We start from the raw sequence: 15292 nt of genomic DNA on the forward strand, positions 1-15292 counted from the left end.
ATCAGAGCTGCTTATATAGAGATCCTTAATTGATAGCCACGCCCCAGCCAAACGCACCAGAAACCACTCCCCCGCCATCAGGAACTCCTGAAAGTCTCCTGCTCAGAGCAGCTGCAGGCTGTCTCAAACAGAGGAAAACAAGTTGTTTACAAGAAATTCAGGATCTGGGGGTTCACATCTCCCAGCATACCCCTACATGTTGCAGCACGTTAGTTTAAATATGCAAAGATGTATTGCTTTTTGCCTTACCTGCCTAAGGCACCTAACTGGTTTAATAAAAAATGAATAGCCAATAGTGAGGGAGAAGGAATAAATGGGATTTCTAGTCAGGGAGAGGAAGTAGGAGGAGGAATTTGGGCTCTGGGTGGGGAGAAATAAAGAGACACCAGAGAGGGAGAACCAGGGGCCAAACCACACAGACATGGAGGAAGCAGGAAAATAGGACATACAGAATGAAAGAAAGGCAAGAAGCCCTGAGGCAAAACATAGAAACATGACTAGAAACAGGTTAAATTAAGATAAAAGAGCTAGTGGGACGACCTAAGCTAAGGCCGAGCTTTCATAGTGAATAATAAGTCTCCATGTCTTTCTCCATGTCCCTATTTGACAGCTGATGGTGCCCCAAAGAAAATTCCAACTACACCTACAGCTGTGTCCCCTGCTTCCCAGCCAGTATGAGAAGCAACTATTGTGAGGTAAATGATGGCAGGGAGAGTTCCCACTCACTCTATTAGTGTTTGGCCTTCCAAACTCTGGGAAGCTTCAGTCTGCCTTCCAACCAGTTAGGGGATTAAGCTGGGGTCCACTGAGTAGCCTTGTTTGGGGAAAGGACCTCACAGTATCTATTCATCAGTCCTCAAAACTCAACCTGATATAGTTTGATGCCATCTTAAGAAGGTAGGGATTATCTAAAGTTATCCAAATGGCATTCAAAGTCTGCCATATCCTCATCTCTAGGACTTTGTGGCATTCTACTATATAAGCTGAGGAGACAGCTCCATAGAAGCCATGTTGGAGCAGGGTACAATGGGGACCATCCTTCCAGGTCCTCTTCTTAAAAGCAGGTCTTTCTAACTAATGCTTGCTTACCCTCCAGAACCTTCCATGTGATGGTTCTACTCTTTTTTGTGTACCAATGCAAGTGTGTGAGTCCTTCCCTTCATGATATTAATCTCATTAACAATCACAACCACTTTGTCAACATCTTGCCTGCAACTTTCAATGCATCTATTTTTCGTTCTTCACCACGCTGCTCATGTTTTACAGCTGTCTGCCCAGCGTTTTGCGCTGGGGTCTCAGAAGAAACGTAAGCTTACCATAGCCTGGATGTTACAGTATGCTGAAATTTCCTCCATAAAATAAAATACGTAACACAAATGACCTCTAGTCCAATTCCAATATGTTTCTCGTTCCCCTCCTAAGTCTTCTGAAGTCAGTCTGACTGTTCACCTCTCAATTGACTCCGAATGGTCTTCTGAACTCCCAGAAGAACGGACCATTAAGCTCTGCTTACAATATGCCCCCCATGCCAGCTCCACTATCTGACGACCAAATGATCAAATACTTGAGCATGTTTGGCTATTTCAGACCCAAACCACAGCAGGCACCATTTTTAAAAGTTTTGTGTCAATTCTACAATCCCTTTGATGAGAACATGGAACTGTCTTGCTCTTCTCATGAATTATAAACTAGACTGACAAAACTCACCAAAATAAAAGAGATAAAAAAGAAAGAAAAAATAACCAAGACACCATTCAATCACCTTTCTCTTTCAGATATAATGAGTTGCTAACCCTTACAACTGCTTTATTAGTACTATCTCCTGAATTTAATGTAATTAATATACTTATTTACCAAATGGTCTCTGTTTCTGACAAAGCAACCAAGAAAAGACAGGCAAATATTTCAGGGTTACTTAGTCCCTAAAAAAAGACATTCCTACTTAGTATCACTTTCTTGTTTTCCACAGAGGATGCAGCTTTTGTCACTGCAGTATGCTAATGAGATTAAAATACAAGTCGGTTCTTTGTCGTCTTTGGCACTGCCTTTTAGTAACACTGAAAAATGTTATGAAACATGTGTTGAGAGGTAAAATATCTTGATGTTATTGGAGTCATATTTGATGCTGGCACTGTTTGTGGTGGAACTATATTTGGGGGAAGGAGATGTTAGTTGTATTCCATTTTTCTTCCTTGGCATCTGCTGACCCTCATATGATCCTTATTACCAATACTACACTCGAGTCTCCAATATTAATGCAGCTTTTTTATAAAGTTATCAGCATTATAGTTTTTGTTCAACTCCATCTGCACCATCTAAGCTCTGATCCAAGAAAAAGAGTCCCACCAATAAGATATGTATTAAATATGGATTTTATTACTTACAGCCTGAAGGTTATCCCAGCTGGCATGATTGGCTTGCCAGTGCTCTCTTTGTTCATCATTCCAGCCTCGATTTTTGGAAACTGCCAAAGGAAAGGTTTAGCTGTCAGGTAACTACCGAGAATCTTTCTCTTACTCATACAAAATAAGAAATTAGATGCAGAGGCCAGATTCCCAGCACTTATGTGTGATTTAATAGACTTTCCTAGTGTAATTCAAAAATATAGATCATGGCTCATAAGCTCCGCAGTTAACTCGGCAGTGTAATAATATACTCAGAAGACGTCCTTACATGATGCTCCTATGTATGCAAATGTGTGGTCCACTTTAGTGGGTCTCCTTAACACCCAGTGATTCACAAGACTGTACTCATGCCTGATTGTGATCATCCTCTTTGTCGGTGACATGCAGTTTCCTTTCCATCTTCATTTGGTCACTTCTCCAGTATCAATGATTGATCCTTTGTGGATATCATTTATACCAGAACAATATAGATTTTTTTGACACCCAAATGCATTAAAATGGAAAACAGCAATGTGTTTAGTTAATAAATTCTAATATAACACTGTGTTCTAAAATATTTCTTGAAAACCCATTCCCTCTGGTTATATCCAGCTACATCAGGGCTCTATAATGATATAAATGAGAATAGTAATAAACCCAAGTAAGAAAACATAAAACATCAAAATGCCCGGGCCTGAATATTAACTATTCCCTCTATTAAATTTATAATAAAAGAGTCAAATATAATGTGTTTGTGATTATAGGCAATGTAGTAAATTAAATTGGTTGTTTAATACAATGAATATCGCATATAATTCATATTAATATACCATGTCCAGACTGTGTAATTTCAACCTTGACTCTTAAACTGAGTAGGTTTCTAGTCATGAACAAATTAACATGCCTGGGCCTCAGTTTCCTAATCTGATAAATAAGAGGAGCAATGAGACACACTGTTGTCGTGAAAAACAAAAAATTAATATATGCAAAGCTTGCAACAGCGTTGTAGCTTTACTCTATTATTTCTCACTTCGATACTTATATTTTAACTTAAACATTTTTAAGAGTCCCAAATACTCCTTTGTTCCCACTGTTGGAGGACAGTCCAGTGGCCTCTGACTAGATGCTTTTTATGCAAAGTCTATTGTTTCTTTAGAACTATATGTTTAACCCATTCTGCCCTCAACATTGCCCTAAGCTTATTTGAGCCATAATTCATAAGCAATAATTTACTAGTTCTAAACACATAATTTGATGAGTTCCTAGAACGATAGCTTTGTAATCATCATCACAGTTATGACAGAACATTTCTGTCTCTCCCAATCATTCATCCATGCTCCAGTTCAGCTAATATCATCAATCCTACACTGTAACCTGACAACTACCAAATTATCTTTTTATAACTATAGTTATGCATTTTCTGGAATTTCATATAAATGGAAACATACATCATCTACTCTTTTCTCTCAGGCTACTTTCCCTTAGCAAAATACATTTGAGATTCATCCCTTTGCTTGCATGTCTCAATAGTTCGTTTCTTTTTATTATTAAGTAATATTTCATTGTATGGATGAACTAATCTTTTTCACTTCATGGGAAAAAATGGGAGAATGATTCATTTTCTCAGGCAAGTTGGAATAAAAGATGAAACTTCTCAAAAGTCTTGTTTGGCTATTTTAAGGTCAGAGAAGATCAATGTCATCTCATAACTTTGGCCCTTTGGCAAAGACAGATTTCTTGCCCATAACATCTCCTTTTCTGCCTATATTAAAAGAACTCTGCCCTGGAATGTATGTGTATCTTCGATTTACCTAAAAGAGTGCACATTGTATCCTCCATACAACAACCACAGGTGCTCCAACCATCCCTTGTTTCTACAGAAACAATTTTATTTACTAATCCTTGTCAGTCTAACACATTCTTTTCTACATATTATCCTTTACAGCTCAGCTGAGATTCCACTTTCCACATCATTTCTTTCCTGTCTCTTCAAGTAGAATTAATTGCTTCTTTCTTGATGTCCCCAAAGCACTAGGTATATAACTCGACTAAATTATTCACTTAATAATAATTCATGACCAAACCCAGGTATGCCTCTCTTATGTAAAAGACAGTGTTGTTTAACTTAGCCTCCCCCAAGAGTAAGTTCAGCTCTCAGCATCAAAGTTGATATTCAATGAATGTTTAATAAAAGGAAGAAAATAAATAAATGCATGCATAAGAGTATCCTCCGTTATTGTACATCTGTCATGGATAACGCAGGAACGTGAGCACAAGCCACTGCTCTAATTGCCTGGAAATCTACTTCTTTTCAACCCATCGGTTTTCACTGGGACAGAGAAGTCTGCTAAGGCTCTGATAAATTGTTCTGAATTTTAAGGAAACAACTGCTCTCCACTGAAAAGAATATTTAATTATTCACAGTGCATCAGGATTCCTGTGACATGACTATCAACCAGCTTCTGGCCCTTCAGAAAGGAAGGATGCATCCCTAATTAAAATGTGACCCATGCTGTCTCCTGCTGCCAGATTCCCTTGAGTAGTCACTGGGGATGAAATTCTAATTATGACATTTGAAGAAATAAAATCCTCTAGGGGAAACAGCCTCCCAAGACATACTGGATGTCGACAGCTGCTGTGGAAATTACTTATTTTAACCTTTGCCATAAAAATTGTAAAACCAACCCAGCTCCTTCTCTGTAGCAGACATTTTGGGAGATGGATTTGTAGGTGTGTTTTAAGGATTAGCCTAAAGCCAAGACAGCATCATTTTACAACAGAAGTTCCATTAAAGTTTCTTGAATTTCTGTGAACTTCTGTTCAGGAAGTCCTTTTAAATTTTGATGAGCTGACATTTGAATGTTTCTATAGCAGATGGCTATCAGCTAAAAGAAGTATACAATATTTTATTCTCACTAGCTGAAACCAAATTCGAAAGTTATGATAGATTTTTCTAAATTAAAACTCTTAGAAGCTTGGGTCATACATTTAAGACACTTATGAAGAAGAAAACACAAACTAACTTGGCTTTAAATGTATCTGTGACTTTGCAAATCAGATGCAAGCTTCTGCAAGCTACCTACTCATTAGGCAGAATATATTTGAAGATCATTATATCTGATTAAATAATATTTCTTATAGTTCAATGTGATGATGGCATGATCACCTATCTGAAAGTTGAATCATCAGTTAATCTTACAAAGATTTTAATCACAGAATTCTTTTTTAACTAGATAGCTAATCTTTGTTGAATTCTGTATTCAATGGGAGATTAAAAAGAAATGGCCAAGATTTATGACCAACAGAGAGCACATTTGTCCTCTAGTTCAAAGCTGTCTTCATTTTGTGTCTTTAATTTATAAAGCAAACTTCTGCATTGCTCTAGTCCATTATTAATATGCAGATGACGCCACCTAATAGCTCCCATCTAAGGACGATCCAATCCCGACAACTGAAGAATATCTAGAAAATGCTATAGTTTAGCTCTTAGATGCCCCCCCCCCAAAAAAATGTCTCCAGGTGAAAGGTTAAGTCTCCATGCAGGAACTACTAAGGAGGATTTAAACTTTTAGGGATAAGGGCCTGGTGAGAGGTCTTTAGAATGTCTCATGTCCTGTATGGCAGTCATGACAACCTGAGTAGTTACTTCCTTCTCATGCTCCCACCATCATATGCTGCCTCACCACAGGCCCAAAATCAATGAGTCTACTAGACAGGGACTGAAAAGTTCAAAATTATGAGAAAATAAACACATTCTGCTTATTGGTCGATTATCTCAAGTTATAACAGATGACAGAAAGATAACAGACACATTAGCACTGAGGGACACCTTGTCATATATGTATCTTTACAGATGATGACTAAGGATGGAGATTGTAATTTTTTATTCAAAGAATTAAATCTAATTAGAAGGACTTTCTCAGTTTAGGTTTTCTTGGGTTCTTGTCAGGGCTAAAATGATTTATATGCTCTAATGACTCCATTTTCTGCTCTAAAATCAAGTGATACAAAATTTGATTTTTTTTTTTAAATACAGAGCCAAAACCCTTTCGAATAAAGTTTAACATTTTAGTGCTGTTTTGCCAAATTAACAAGAGGTTAGATTCGGATGCACCTAAGGATTTACCATACCCTCTTTCAAAATGACCTTCTCACCAAAACAGAAAGTCAAGACTTTTCATAAGCTCCTGCCTCACTCAACTGTGTCTTCATCAACCACTAGTAAATAACTCCAGACAAGTAAAGGGCTAGCTATTTCAGGGCTTGATGGATGGCTTTATGGGTCCCTTCTTCTAGCTGTCATTGTTCTGACAGTGTGATTGAATACACAGCTTGCACCATACCGATGGGAGATGGCTACGAAGGGTCCTATATATTTCTCCATGCAGTGATCATGTGCTTCCAGAACAGCCCTGCAGTGCTCAAACCAGCAACCAGTTACTCCAAAAGGAAAGGAAAGTCTCATCTCTCAGAATTCCACTGGGTAAAAGTCATGGATCAAAACTCCTTTCTTCAAATAGCACACTCATATATCCTTACAAAACTTGATATTATCTCAGCTCTGAAATTTAATCAAGTCAAGTGAATGCTGAGCAATGTTCTGAAAACTGTAAGGAGAATACAGCATCAAATGTCAGATTCTTTTGAATTCAAAAGGTTATCTATCAGTCTCCTCTTCTTTTTCTCTGCATCTGTGTTAGTCTTTTATAGATCGTTCCAATGGTGCTCATCTTGCCTAGAGACTCTCTTGCACTGAAGTTTTAGAGCTAATCCCAATAGATGCACAACTGAATATAGATTGATTTTTAACACCTTCTGAAGTCTTGTGTGCCTTTGCTGTATCACCGTTGAAGAGACAGAATCCACCACATGAGCCAAATTTCTTGTATAACACATCATTATGAGATAATTCTACTAACAAAGCAATTTATATTTAATGTCCTACCTTTGATATCATGTTTGTTTCCCAGTTTAAAACTCTTTTTTCTATTTGTTCTCATTTAAAGCAAAATTCTGTATTGGCTAGTCCATTAACCCACAGGTGAAACAATCTAATGCTCTTCTCCCTTTTTGATGACTATCCTACATAGACATATTCTATTCAAGGGTACTGGCCATTCCTATGGTCATCTCCAGTAGTCATGGTGAGTTAAGAGTCTGGCCATAAACATCTCAAAATTCAATCACAGGTTCTACTGGACTTGCACATAAGAAATTTATATTTTAACCCAGAGAGTCACATAAGTAATTCCTCAATTCTCTCTTACAATATTACTCTGCGTGCATGTTTCAGATGAACTCAAAGCCTTCACAGCTGAATAATGAGAGTATTTTAAAGTGTGCAGAATGATAACAGAGTTGTAATAAATGTTTCTCATCTGGGTTGAGAGTGCTTACTACAAGGGCCAATAACCACCTAACAAAAACACCAATATCAGACCTAAGAAGCTCTCCTTTGAGTTGTTGGCCAGAGCTGTCTAAGAGACTCCCAAAACAGAGAACCTATTCCTTTTGCGTTGGTTACCAGACCCCAGTAGATAGAAAATCCCACTGATGAAGATACCACACACTTCAGAAACAGTACCCAGAGACTCCTGAAATGGAATTGAACTAAAATCCCCTTCCCTGGTGACGAGTTTTCATGGTACCAGAAGATTGTATACAAGTTTCCAAAAGAGGAAGAGAATCTACAATCCTTCCCAGCTAGTATATACTTCAACGACCCGCTAACCCTATAGGTATAGTAGTGGCACACATACCTTGGCAGCAACCACAACTGTCTAAAATGATGTAAGACCCACTCAACAAGATGAATACCATGTCTGTTCCTGGAAACCTAGATACCTACTCAATGCTAATGAGAGCATGGTTATTGAAAGAAACTCTCCAACCAGTGATTTACTAAACCAGTATAAACTCTGACTACAACCTAAAAACATTTGTCCTTATTCCCACAAATGAGTGTAGTATTCAGTCCTCATCAAAGTTAATTTTCTTTGCAACAGAAAGAGAACACTTCAGAAAACTACAACCAATCAAAATGAAGATTTTGGAGCCCAGTGCCAAAGGATACATTTATAAAACACGCTGAAATCTTAAGCCCAGGGAACATCGCAGAAAATGGGGGCAGAAAGATCATAGTATTAAAGACTTTGGTATGAGATTGTGTCTCTTGGTAGCATCAGAAGCTACAAGTATGAAGTGTCACCAACATGACTGCTTAAATATGAGCTGACAATAGAGGAACCAATTAACATGAAAAGGTCTATGAGGCCTCAACACTACACTAATAACACAAGCAATCAAGTATATTGGAAGAGATAAGAGACCCTCTGCAGGAAAGAATATACTAGTTGGTTGTCCAGTGCCAAATGGTCAGCCCTATAAACAAACATATAACATTGTATGGAATAATGGTTTACACTTATGAATATATTTGTGTATATAAACACATATGTGTATGCAATAACTATTAGTGAAAAAAAGAGGCCATGAATTTGAAGAAGTGAAAAGAGGTGTATGAGATGGTTTGGAGGAAGGAAAGAGAAGGAAGAAATGCTATAATTAAACTATAACCTCAAAAATGAACATAAAAATACAAATAAAAGATGTGTACAGAAAATAGATTTGTTAGAAATACATATTTTCAAGGTAAATGTACTGGTTAACTCCTTCATCAATTAGCAGTTAAGACAATAATGCCTCCAGATGTGCTCACAGCTGATAGAAGTAATTCCTCTACTTCAACTCCTTCTACCCAGATATGAAGTCTGTGTCATGTGACAAAAAGGAACTAGCTCATGCCAGTTTACTATATGCCAGGCATTGCCTTCCTTCTCTTCCACTGAAGCTTAGTGTGATGTTTTGCCCTGTCAACAATAATTTTAAACACATGAATTTTGGCCACTAATGCCAGTGTCATCAAAATTTCTGAATGTTAAGACAGCCAGTTATGATAAAGAATATCTGTGGCTCTCGGGAGGCAGAGGCAGGCGGATCTCTGTGAGTTTGAGACCAGCCTGGTCTACAGAGCTAGTTCCAGGACAGGCTCCAAAGCCACAGAGAAATCCTGTCTTGAAAAACCAAAAAAAAAAGAAAGAAAGAAAGAAAGAAAGAAAGAAAGAAAGAAAGAAAGAAAGAAAGAAAGAAAGAAAAAAGAAAAAAAAGAATATCTGTTCTTGTCCTAACAGTTTAACAGTTGAGTGTCCATAGAGATGTGCTGTAGAGTCCAGCCATGACAGGCTCAAAAGAGACCACCCAGGCACCATCCAGAAACTGATTATCCAATAGGAAAGTACTTAACATTCCATCCCTTGCTGATAGGATCACCTAATGTCCCTTAGCCTAACACTCACTCTTCCCTTTTCACCAGGGCACCCCTAGACAAATGTCAACCAATTAGGGGTTCTGAACCTTAGAAATCCATCACCCCAACCTCTGCTTTTATAAAAATTATACCCCAGTTGAGCTCGGGGCTCTCTGATTGTGCCAATGCATGGGACACATAGAGAATCCTAGTTAAAGCTTGAATAAGAATAGTCACTTTGCTTTGACATACGAGACATGGTCTCCTTCCTGGTTTTTGAGGGACTCTGCAATCTGGGCATAACAGAGCCATAAAGAAAGAACTTGAGTTTTTATTTTTGTACATTCACACACACACAGAGGAAGGAGGGAGGGAGGGAGGGAGGGAGAGAGAGAGAGAGAGAGAGAGAGAGAGAGAGAGAGAGAGAGAGAGAGAGAGAGAGAGAGAGAGCTGTGATTTTTAAAGCCTAAATGATGTCAAGGGTATATACAGCTCCATATCATAATCTCAGAATCATCTAGAACAAAAGCATATCTTAAACTCAGAAACTTAGACAAAATTCAATAAAACTTTCTACATTGTTTCATTTACTTTACTTGATATCTGGCCTATTTTTTTTACAATAAATAAGTTATGTTTCGTCACAGAGAAAAGTAAAATCTTGCAGATGGCAGGTTTTATTTTTCCTACTAAACCCAGAGCTTTTATCTGCATTATAGATTTCCTCTAATATTCTCCACTCCTGCTGTTTTTTACTATATCTTTATTTCATTTGCTGGAACAGAAAGTACAATATAGATCTGTCTGTAGCTCCAGAAGAGATGGATGGACACGTGAAAATAATCTGTCATTGTGTCTTTTTGTGAATGAACTGTTGATATAAAACAGGCCAACCCTGAAAAGAAATGTGCAAATTAAGTAAAATTACAAAAATGTACTGCAAGAGGTACATCCAATGCCTTTTCAGGAAAAGAATTGAAAAATAAGAAATAGAAATAGCAGGAACTTCACCTTCATGCTGAGAGATGACAATTACAGCCTTATCTCTAAAGATTTCTTCTTCGTATTTAACATCTTATTTTCTGAATGTTCTCCCCAAAGGAAAGTCTTAGAAATATGATAGTTAAAAAAAACATATAGAATGAGGTATGTGTCACTGCTGTTTTTCAGAAGTGAGGAGAAGGATTGATAGCTCAGCAGTAACAAACACTGACTATTCTTTAAGAGGACCAAGTTAGATTCCCTGCATCTACATAACAACTAACAAATGTCTGTACTTACAGTTCCAGGGGGATCCACCACCCTCTTCTGACCTCAATAGGCACCACTAGTGAGTTAAAATAATTTGTATAAAACAAAAATGCACATAAAATTAAAAAATAATAAATCTAAATAAAATAAGATTAAGGGTATATGAAGCCTGGGAGATGGCTCTGTTGGTTACATGCCTGCTAAGCTCACATGCAGACCTGAGTTAGGATCTCCAACACCCAAATAAAAGCCAAGTATTGTAGCACTAATTGATAAGCCTGGTGCTGGTGGTAAGAGCAAAGACAGAAGCATTCCTGCAACCCAGTGGGCAGCCAGTCTAGCCAGTCTGCTACTTCAGGATTCAATGATAGATGCTGTCTCAAAAATTAAGACAGAAATCTATAGAAAGGAGCATGAAACATCAGCCTCTAGATACCACACACATGTACACACATGCACACACTCATACACATAGAGACCACACACACCTGTGCATAAACATCAAAATGTATATACACAGAGTGTATGAAATCTAAATGAATTTAGACTTGTTTCCCAACTGCAAGATAAACTATATGTCTATGCAAATATTTGAAAATCTAGGAAGTGCTAAATCCAAATTTTCTTTATTCCAAAGCATTTCATATGACATATAGTCAACAAGTACACATTAACAGACAATGCTTTTGTACCTTATCGTCCAAAATGCACTCTCAAGTCATGGTATAATCTCTTCACCAACTGGAGAAAGGGAATATTGTATAGCTTTACTTTAAATATCAACACACAAGTGTTTGAAATATATAATTCTTCAGGAGACATGGTGAGGTAATTCGTGAATTAAGAGAACATACTGATCTTTCAGAGAGTCTGAGTTCAATTCCTAGTACCCATGTCAGGTGGCTAGGCTAACAACCACCTGTCACTCTAGCCCTAAGGGACATAAACATCTATGGATTCTGAGGTTACTGTACTAATATCATACACATAGACACACACATACACATAATTTTAAAATAGCAAAAATATAAAAAGTAAAATGAATAAGCAATTCCTCAAAATATGTGGACCAATCCCACTGCCTCCATGGCCATTCTGTTCATCCTCTTTTCTGGCTTAGATCCATCCTCTTACTTTGTTATTGGATATACACTCTTCATTTATTCATTTCTCCTCCCTAGTTTGAGCACAGCACCTGAAAGAAAATCGTCCCCATAGAGACACTAATAGGAAGTATGAACTTTTTGGAGTAGATGTGGTCTTGTTGGAAGAAGTGTGTCACTACGGAAGCAGACTTTGAGGTCTCATACATGCTCAAGCAATGTCCAGTGTCTCAGACCACTTCCTGTTGCCTGCGAATCAAGATGTAAAACTCTCAGCTACTTCTCTAGCATCCTGTCTGCCTACACACCAACATGTTGTACCATGATGATAAAGGACTAAGCCTCTGAAAATGTAAGCCACCCCAATTAAACATTTTCCCTTGTAAGAGTTGCCATAGTCATGGTGTCACTTCACAATCAAAACCTTAAGACAGAACCCACATTTTTGTCCACTCATATACAGAGCACTGATAAGATGTAACTCTTAGGCTCCTTCTTGGCTCTAGCTCTTTGTAATGATTTCATGGCATGGTATTTTACTAAACACGAACAGTGTGCCTTCCAAGGTTAGTTATGGAAACAACTTCTACTACAAACCAACATCAGGACGTAACAGCACATGTGACTGGTATTTGATTATTGGGCCTGAGCTAGAAGCACTGCCTACAGTAGTGAATAAAACAGGCCTTCTCACAAGGATTTAAAAATCCAGCAGAGTCCTGTTCATGTTTGCTTGCCACAGTAATGGACACACAATAGAATCCTGATAAGAAGCAGCCAAAAGAAATAAGGATAGAGATGAAGTCCTCATTCCAGGTGGTGATTAGTGTGGATTTTCTCTGAAAGTGAGATGTGATTTAAAGCAGAATAGAATGATTAATGAACCATGTAAGATCCTAGCTGACTTTTAATCTGGAGATTATTTTTGGCCAATTCTAGAAAAAAAATTGAATGTCTTGAATACACAATATTTTGGGATTGGCAATAATTTCAGTAGCAAGTTACATATCAGAACAGTGGGGCTACAAAGGAAGGTAGCATGAGAAATATTTTAGTCAATCTTCTTAAATAATTAGTGAAGTCGTTTTAACAGTTACGTTCTCCTAAGAGATTAAGAAGAATTGATTAATCTCCTTCTTAAAGGAGGGCAAAAGAGGACCACATAAAGTGTAAGCTCTAGCTATATTATTTTGTAACAGTATAAATCATTTTTGGAAACGTTTTATGTTTTCTGAAAAGCGACTGCAGTGAAAATGAATGAAGTCCTAAACGAGCTAAATTGATTTAAGAAACATTTAATGATCTGGTGTAGCTATATATTTGAGAACAGTTGTAGATTTCCATTCTTGGGATTGCATTCACAGTATTCATTATTGCTGTCATCATATTAAATCCCTCTTGTGTCTCACACCCTTCAGCAGAGTGGAATTCATAGTTAAAGACTGAAGTTGTGCCTTTGTCCTTGCTCTACTATTCATCTGACGTTCTCGACCTTCTGTTACCTGCAATGTAATTTCAAGACATAGGAATTTATTTGCCAAAAGTTAATCAACCTTGAGTTTCAGTTCCAGTCTATTGTAAGGAACCTAGTACTAGGCTCACAGGGTGATATGAGTTGTACAAAGTTTACAGATGTAAGACATATTATTATAAGCGTCATTTCTCCTACAAACTTCCTGCCAACAAAATAAACAGAATAACTTTGAACTCTGACTACAAGGAAGTTAAATTACAAATAAAAATATATGTGTATTGAAATATATAGATATAGGTAGATGTAATACAGACATGTAGGTATGTCTTTAATTCAGCCACAGCCACATTCATTTATAGTTAAGCTATTAATAGTATAGAAAGTGCAGGAAAGAGACAAAAATATTTCTAATTTCCACCATGCTAATTTGGATAACTTGTACTGTAAAGATCCAGACTCGAGAATACTGCAATATGAATACATACTGTCACACCCATTAGCAGGGCTATATTTGAGTAGAAAGAAAATTAGATATGTGGAGTTAGAATTGACTCTATAAAAGGAAACTTTTTTTCAAACAATATTTGTAGAAAATTATGAACAAAGGACCACAATGACACTTTGATGTAAAGTTCAAGTCAGACACAAGTCTTCACTTATCATGAATAACTTGGCTAATTTGTCTGGAACAATTGCAAATTTATTTTGTATTTTTTTTTATTCATCACTGGAAATCAGGTGAACGTCAGTGAGTTAAACTTTTCATGTTTATAAATATTTCTCTATAGTAATGAAAGAGTAGTGAGTGCTTCAAACCATTATCTGAAGCTCAATAAACGTTTTCCAAGCTATGACAGTAATCCTAAAGACTTTGCATTGCTAATGAAGTGTTTGAAGCTGAATCTCTTCAACACATACTAACAATAGAATTTTTGAAACATTGTTATAGACACTGTTTAGTTTCGTTTGAAAGGAATAATTTGTTGAACATATTGAAAATGTAAACTGATTTCAAAGTTAAGAGATTATACTATGAAAGTGTCAAGCAGTTAAACAACAAAAATATCTTGGCTTTTTTTTTTCATTTTGTGACGGCTATATTGTGAGCCTATGAAAATTATCATGAAGACTTGTTTCCTCACTCAGAATGAAAGCTAATGGCCCAACCTGATACTGCACCATTTCATTTAAAGAGAGGCTTCAAATGTTGGAACCTTCAAGACCAAGAAAATCTTGGTCTGCTCAGAAGACAGTAGAAGAAACCAAAAATATTCTCTTTTTGCCAAATTCCTGTCTAGTTTTCACCCTCGGCCCAGGTCCCATAAAGACTTTCTGGTTTTGAAACTTAAAACTACTTTTAAACATCTGTGCCTACACTTTTCAAGTCCTTCCCTCAGAAAATTAAAATGCAGTGAGACTTAGACACCCAGTCTCACCTGGTGTTCTTCCCGTGCTTTATCTGATCAAATGAACCCTCAGTCACGTAACTGGACCAATCAAATTTTGTGTATGTGTGTGTGTGTGTTTAAATATGTCAATTTCAATTAATTATTTTGAGTGAGTGTTTTCTCCACATGTATGTCTACGTACCACAGAGGGTATTGGATCTCTGGAACTGTAGTATGATTGGTTTCAAGCAGCCATGCGGATTGTGAGAATCAAACCCAGGTCCTCTAGAAGAGCGGCAGTGATCTTAACCACTGAGTCATCTCTCTGATTCCCAATATGTAAAATGATTCTATAGCAGAGATTAGGAAAAACCAGGAGAAGATCT

The 15292-nt window shown here is 37.2% G+C and overlaps 1 long non-coding RNA gene across 1 annotated transcript in view; it reads right to left on the minus strand.

The window, feature by feature from the left end:
• Positions 1-2384: 2384 nt before the first annotated feature.
• The window catches only part of LOC126492179 (uncharacterized), a 113771-nt gene continuing 100863 nt past the window's right edge, over positions 2385-15292 (minus strand). Inside the window, exon 3 of the long non-coding RNA XR_007589544.1 lies at positions 2385-2464. This is a non-coding gene — a long non-coding RNA (uncharacterized lncRNA). The remainder of the gene's footprint in view (positions 2465-15292) is intronic.

This window comes from Alexandromys fortis, unplaced genomic scaffold (genome assembly GCF_014885135.2).
Source record: "Alexandromys fortis isolate MF-2015 unplaced genomic scaffold, M_Fortis_MF-2015_v1.1 scaffold_301, whole genome shotgun sequence".
Lineage (NCBI taxonomy): Eukaryota > Metazoa > Chordata > Mammalia > Rodentia > Cricetidae > Alexandromys > Alexandromys fortis.